Source organism: Oncorhynchus gorbuscha, linkage group LG18, assembly GCF_021184085.1.
Source record: "Oncorhynchus gorbuscha isolate QuinsamMale2020 ecotype Even-year linkage group LG18, OgorEven_v1.0, whole genome shotgun sequence".
NCBI lineage: Eukaryota > Metazoa > Chordata > Actinopteri > Salmoniformes > Salmonidae > Oncorhynchus > Oncorhynchus gorbuscha.
In genome coordinates this window covers 1,205,276-1,213,267 of record NC_060190.1, presented here as the reverse complement: position 1 = coordinate 1,213,267, position 7,992 = coordinate 1,205,276, and the positions used below count along the sequence as shown (strand labels likewise).

The 7,992-nt window shown below is 41.3% G+C and overlaps 1 pseudogene; it reads left to right on the top strand.

Moving 5' to 3' along the window:
- The window catches only part of LOC124003119, an 18,661-nt pseudogene extending 11,148 nt beyond the window's left edge, over positions 1 to 7,513 (top strand).
- Positions 7,514 to 7,992: the final 479 nt, after the last annotated feature.

The following is a 7,992-nucleotide window of genomic DNA, read 5'->3' as shown; positions in this document are numbered from 1 at the left end:
ATGTATATGTATATATATGTATATATGTATATATGTATATGTATATATGTATATATGTATGTATATATGTGTATATATGTATATATATATGTATGTATATATATGTATATATATATGTGTATATATTAGTATATGTGTATATATATATATATATATATATATACCAATTGAGGACCAAAAAAAGCAGATACCGAATGTTTGTAGGATCAAAAAAAGCCGATATCGATTAATCGACCGATTAAAAAATATATATATATTAAAAAATATATATATTTTTTTTTTAAATTTTTTTTATATATATATTTTTTTGAATCGGTCGATTAATCGATATATAAAAAAATAAAAAATATATATTTTTTGTATATATATGGCGTTGAAAAATCATAATCAGTCGACCTCTACCAGGTAACCTATAGGCCTACTTTTATGCATGCGCGTCCTTACTCAACATTGACAGGAACGCTACAAACAAAAGTCAATGACTAAATTGCCAAAACTCATAAATGAAATTAAATGAACCAAAACTTGTTTCTCACAAGTGTTTCATAGGTTGTGCACTCTGCAAACAATGTATCCACTCTGCAAACAATGTATCCACTCTGCAAACAATGTATCCACTCTGCAAACAATGTATCCACTCTGCAAACAATGTATCCACTCTGCAAACAATGTATCCACTCTGCAAACAATGTATCCACTCTGCAAACAATGTATCCACTCTGCAAACAATGTATCCACTCTGCAAACAATGTATCCACTCTGGAAACAATGTATCCACTCTGCAAACAATGTATCCACTCTGCAAACAATGTATCCACTCTGGAACATGGTATCCACTCTGGAACAATGTATCCACTCTGCAAACAATGTATCCACTCTGCAAACAATGTATCCACTCTGCAAACAATGTATCCACTCTGCAAACAATGTATCCACTCTGCAAACAATGTATCCACTCTGCAAACAATGTATCCACTCTGCAAACAATGTATCCACTCTGCAAACAATGTATCCACTCTGCAAACAATGTATCCACTCTGCAAACAATGTATCCACTCTGGAACAATGTGTCCACTCTGACAAAGGTAACGGGAAGACTGGAATAATAATATTGGTTACTGTAACCAAAGTAACACATTTTGTAGATTAGAAGTGATAGGAATTAACAGTAGATGTTCGACTGGTCGTACTTGCAATGGGGAATTGATAGACACTAAAACTCAAACTATTCACAGAATGAAGTTATGAAACAATGTGCACAAATTGGCAGGAGAGAGTGCGTTCTGGAGAGAGAAGTGCATTGTGCGTCTGGGCTGCATGGTCAATCCGACATCTGTTGACCATGCAGCGTGATACGGCCTCAGCAGAACTCAGGGCATTCATATGTCTGTTTTGACCATGCAGCGTTTTTACGGTGATACGGTCTCAGCAGAACTCAGGGCATTCATATTTCTGTTTTGACCATGCAGAGTTTTTACGGTGATACGGTCTCAGCAGAACTCAGGGCATTCATATTTCTGTTTTGACCATGCAGAGTTTTACCTGTCTGTTTTGACCATTGACGGTCATGGGCATTCATATTTCTGTTTTGACCATGGCGATTTACGGTGATACGGTCTCAGCAGAACTCAGGGCATTCATATGTCTGTTTTGACCATGCAGCGTTTTGATACGGTCTCAGCAGAACTCAGGGCATTCATATGTCTGTTTTGACCATGCAGCGTTTTAGAAGCAGAACTCAGGGCATTCATATTTCTGTTTTGACCATGCAGCGTTTTACGGTGATACGGCCTCAGCAGAACTCAGGGCATTCATATGTCTGTTTTGACCATGCAGCGTTTTACGGTGATACGGCCTCAGCAGAACTCAGGGCATTCATATGTCTGTTTTGACCATGCAGCGTTTTACGGTGATACGGTCTCAGCAGAACTCAGGGCATTCATATGTCTGTTTTGACCATGCAGCGTTTTACGGTGATACGGCCTCAGCAGAACTCAGGGCATTCATACCCCTTCACTTCGCGGAGCAGTGCTGAGCTTTTGTGAAGGAAGTGAGTTTGTGTTTATACAGGATGTGCCGCCCCCACCTACCGTCAACCAATCATGTCAATGCAGAGCTATACAGAGCTATGGCGATGCGGTACAGAGTTCGATTTGGCCTCCGGAGGCTCCATTATTGCGTCACACCTTCCATATGGAGCCACCAACCACATTTTCGGATCAAGCATAACATTTGCTTTTAGTCTCGGCCTCCGCAATGGATTAGTTCATTGAGATGGGCGCAAATATATACACGTGTGTTACTGCTTGACTAAAACCATCTCGGTCAACAAACAGCCTAACGACCAAACACTTGACCAGTCAAATAATTGGGGTCAGCCCTAACTGAAACACTGTAGTCCTCATCATCAATTATTATAGAGCTCTGTTCAGCCTGTAAACATGACATTATCTATTGTTATAGAACTCTGTTCAGCCTGTAAACATGACATTATCTATTGTTATAGAGCTCTGTTCAGCCTGTAAACATGACATTATCTATTGTTATAGAGCTCTGGACAGCCTGTAAACATGACATTATCTATTGTTATAGAACTCTGTTCAGCCTGTAAACATGACATTATCTATTGTTATAGAGCTCTGTTCAGCCTGTAAACATGACATTATCTATTGTTATAGAGCTCTGTTCAGCCTGTAAACATGACATTATCTATTGTTATAGAGCTCTGTTCAGCCTGTAAACATGACATTATCTATTGTTATAGAGCTCTGGACAGCCTGTAAACATGACATTATCTATTGTTATAGAACTCTGTTCAGCCTGTAAACATGACATTATCTATTGTTATAGAGCTCTGGACAGCCTGTAAACATGACATTATCTATTATTATAGAGCTCTGTTCAGCCTAAAGACATGACATTATCTATTATTATAGAGCTCTGGACAGCCTGTAAACATGACATTATCTATTATTATAGAGCTCTGTTCAGCCTGTAAACATGACATTATCTATTATTATAGAGCTCTGGACAGCCTGTAAACATGACATTATCTATTATTATAGAGCTCTGGACAGCCTGTATACCTGACATTCCATGAGAGCCAGATTACAGCGGTCTGCTCAACCTCTGCAGATCCTCTCAAGCTCTGTCAGGTTAGATGGGGAGCGTCGCTGCACAGCTATTTTCAGGTCTCTCCAGAGATGTTCAATCGGGTTCAAGTCCGGGCTCCGGCTGTGCCACTCAAGGACATTCAGACACTTGTCCCTGAAGCCACTTCTGCGTTGTCTTGGCTGTGTGCTTTAGGGTTGTTGTCCTGTTGGAAGGTGAAAGAGTCTGAGGTCCTTATCAAGGATCTCTCTGTAATTTTCTCTGCTCATCTTTCCCTCGATCCTGACGAGTCTCCCTGTCCCTGCCGCTGAACAACATCGCCACAGCGTGGTGGCGCCACCACTGTGCTTCACATTGGACATTCTTATATAGGACTCTAGAAGTCAATCTTAAATGAATCACTCTTTATTGTCAACGAGCTGGAGAGGTCACAGTCAAACGTAGATATGTAAATACCCGATCTGAAGTGAGCTGTGAACGGGCCTTCCTTACATAGAGCCTTATATACTGATATCTAAACCTACATAAACATGATTCACTGGATCGGTTCACACGTGTGACTGGCTCCGTCTCTATCTTAAAGAACATATTCTGGGTGTTCTGACAGATGCCCCTCCCCCTCATCTCTTGACCAGACACAGACAGGAACCAAGGATTGTTTATGACACCATATTCTGGGTGTTCTGACAGATGCCCCTCCCCCTCATCTCTTGACCAGACACAGACAGGAACCAAGGATTGTTTATGACACCATATTCTGGGTGTTCTGACAGATGCCCCTCCCCCTCATCTCTTGACCAGACACAGACAGGAACCAAGGATTGTTTATGACACCATATTCTGGGTGTTCTGACAGATGCCCCTCCCCCTCATCTCTTGACCAGACACAGACAGGAACCAAGGATTGTTTATGACACCAAAGATAAGATGCACAAAGTAAATTTCATTCGTTTTACATTCCATTCTTTTATCATTTGTGTGATAACAATAATTACATGTTAAAATAAGCACAAATCGCCTTACAGCAGGTTAATAACACCATTAAGAAAACAAAACAAAAACACACTGCAGCCCACTGGGCAATCTGGGATCCCCAATTCCCAAGCAGGGATTCAAACCAAGTTGCAAAGCGTCCAGTCTGGTTTTGGATAATTATTTTTTAGCAACAGTGGCAATGAATTCTGCAAGATCAGTCACATTAGAAGAGTGATCTGGGACAAAAGTACAACATTCATCACCAATGATTGCATATGTGCCCCCTTGACCTGCCAAAATATAGTCAATGACCTCTCTGTTTTGAAGAGCTAACTTATGCAATTCTTTCATTTCCCCATTTAATTCTTCCTGGGCATTTCGAGTAACATTGCCAATTTTCTCTCGGTGTGTTTAGAGATGTATCAAATTTGATTTAACGCATATGAAACTCCATACCCAGGGAAAAAAACACCCTGTTAAGGCCAGAGTATTTAGGTCTGGCCTCCCCTCAGGAGGGTGGCACAGTGTTACAACCTTGCAGAAGAGTCATTTCAGTCTCTCTGCAGTCTTCCTGTGCACATCTTTGTTTAATAAAACGATACAGAAGTTGTTCAGCTAATCTCTTGCATCCATCACAGCCTGAAGGAAGGGAGGAGCAGTTCCCCCCTCTTACTGCTCCGCAACCAAGCAGAAGATTAGATTAGTAATTTTATTGAGGGGATCTAGTCTAGATTAAACCTTGTAGAAAGACAGTTGTATCATGTAGAGGTTTCATTTAGATCTCTCTGTTTAACCAAATACTATGTTTGTCTTCAGCAGGTGAAAGACCAGACTCTCACAACAGGAAGAGTCCTTCAGACCCAGAGAAGACCAAACCCTCAAAACCACACCACTGCTCCCAGTGTGGAAAGAGTTTTACCTGGTTAGGGAATTTGAAATCACATAAGCGCACACACACAGGAGATAAGCCTTTCCACTGCTCCCAGTGTGGAAAGAGTTTTACCTGGTTAGGGAATTTGAAATCACATAAGCGCGCACACACGGGAGAGAAACCTTTCCACTGCTCCCAGTGTGGAAAGGGGTTTAGACACGCAGGGAACCTGAAAGTGCATGAAAGACGACACACTGGAGAGAAGCCATATAAATGCTCCCAGTGTGAAATAACATTTTCCTCATCCGGGGACCTGAGAAAACATGAGAGAACACACTCTATAAAGAAGCCTTTCCAATGCTCTCAGTGTGGAAAGAGTTTTACCCAGTTAGGGAATCTACAAAAGCATGCGAGAACGCACACAGGGAAGAAGCCCTACCATTGCTCAGACTGTGGAAAGAGATTTACCCAGATTGGGGACCTGAAATCACATGAGCTGACACACACAGGAGATAAGCCTTTCCATTGCTCCCAGTGTGGAAAACGTTTCCCCCGGTTAGGGAACTTGAAAATGCATGAGAGAATACACACAGGAGAGAAGCCTTTCCATTGCTTCCTGTGTGGAAATAGTTTTACAGAGTTAGGGACACTGAAAAAGCATGAGAGGACACACACAGGTGAGAAGCCTTTCCAATGTTCCCAATGTGGAAAGAGTTTTACCCAATTAGCGAACATGAAAAGGCATGAAGGAACACACACTGTAGAGAAGCCATATCAATGTTCCCAGTGTGAAAATACATTTTCCTCATCAGGGGACCTGAAAACACATGAGATGACACACTTAGTAGAGAGGCCTTTCCAATGTTCTCAGTGTGGAAAGAGTTTTACCCTGTTAGGGAATCTACAAACGCATGAAAGAACACACACGGGAGCGAAGCACTACTGCTGCTCAGACTGTGGAAAGAGTTTTACCTGGTTAGGGAATCTGAAGTCACATGAGCGCACACACACAGGAGATAAACCTTTCCACTGCTCCCAGTGTGGAAAAGGTTTTACCCAGTTGGGGAACTTGAAGACACATGAAATGACACACACAGGAGAGAAGCCTTTCCACTGCTCCCAGTGTGGAAAGGGGTTTGGACATGCAGGGAACCTGAAAGTGCATGAAAGAATACACACTGGAGAGAAGCCATATCAATGCTCCCAGTGTGAAATGAGATTTTTCTCATCAGGGGACCTGAAAAAACATGAGAGAACACACTCGGTAGATAGGCCTTTCCAATGCTCCCATTGTGGAAAGAGTTTTACCCAGTTAAGGAATCTACAATCACATGAGAGAATGCACACAGGGGAGAAGCCCCACCACTGCTCAGACTGTGGAAAAGATTTACCCAGATTGGGGACCTGAAATCACATGAGCTGACACACACAGGAGATAAGCCTTTCCAATGCTCCCAGTGTGGAAAAAGTTTTCCCCGGTTAGGGAATTTGAAAATGCATGAGAGAATACACACAGGAGAGAAGCCTTTCCACTGCTTCCAATGCGGAAAGAGTTTTACAGAGTTAGGGACACTGAAAAAGCATGAGAGGACACACACAGGAGAGAAGCCTTTCCAGTGCTCCCAATGCGAAAAGCGTTTTACCCAGTTAGCGAACATGAAAAGGCATGAAGGAACACACACTGGAGAGAAGCCATATCGATGCCCCCAGTGTGAAAATACATTTTCCTCATTAGGGGACCTGAAAGCACATGAGAGAACACACTTAGTAGAAAGGCCTTCCCAATGCTCTCAGTGTGGAAAAAGTTTTCCCCGGTTAGGGAACTTGAAAATGCATGAAAGAATGCACACAGGAGAGAAGCCTTTCCAATGCTCCCACTGTGGAATTTTTTTTGCCCGGTCAGGGACATTGAAAATGCATGAGAGATTACACACAGGAGAGAAGCCTTTCCAATGCTCCCTGTGTGGAAAGAGTTTTACAGAGTTAGGGACACTGAAAAAGCACGAGAGGACACACACAGGAGATAAGCCTTTCCAATGCTCCCAATGTGGAAAGAGTTTTACCCAGTTAGCGAACATGAAAAGGCATGAAGGAACACACACAGGATAGAAGCCGTTCCAATAATGTCATTGTGGAAAGAAATTTTCCCGGTCAGAGGACCTGAAATCACATGAGAGAATAGCGAGGCTGTGGTTCTGACTTTTTCTTATATTGTTCTGATATTTTTGACTAATAAATTGTGCTTTGGTTTATGCAACATCAAATCATATTGTATGTATGAAAGCTTCCTCTAAAATTGTTTTTGTTTATTCTTCTCAAGTCATGATCACATCTAAAATCAGAATATATATTTTTGTATGTGTATTTTGATTATGAATTTTGATTGATTTGAATACAAGTCCAGTGTTGGATATTGGTATTTCAACATAGATTCATAGAATTTGCATTTCTTGATTCTAACCTTGAAACCTCTTGAATTTGATATGATTTGGATATTACTGAAGAAATTTGATTGGATATATTTTTGGGATGTTGCTAATTTGAATTTGATTGGATACGTGATTTGGATATTGCAAAATGTAAATGATTACAGTGCCTTCGAAAAGTATTCAGACCATTTGACATCTTGTTATGTTACAGCCTTCAGAAGTCAACACACAATACCTCATAATGACAAAGCAAAAACTACCCTTTTACTTAAGTATTCAGACCCTTTGCTATGAAAAATTGAGCTACCCTTTTCCATTGGTCACTTAAGTATTCAGACCCTTTGCTATGAGACTTGAAATTGAGCTCAGGTGCATCCTGTTTCCATTGGTCATTCTTGAGATGTTTCTAGAACATGATTGGAGTCCACCTGTGGTAGATTCTATTGATTGGACATGGTTTGGAAAGGCACACACCAATCTCTGTAAGGTCCCACAGTTGACGATGCATGTCAGAGTAAAAACAAAGCCATGAGGTCGAGGGAATTGTCCGTAGAGATCTGAGACAGGATTGTGTCGAGGCACAGATCTGGGGAAGGGTACCAAAAC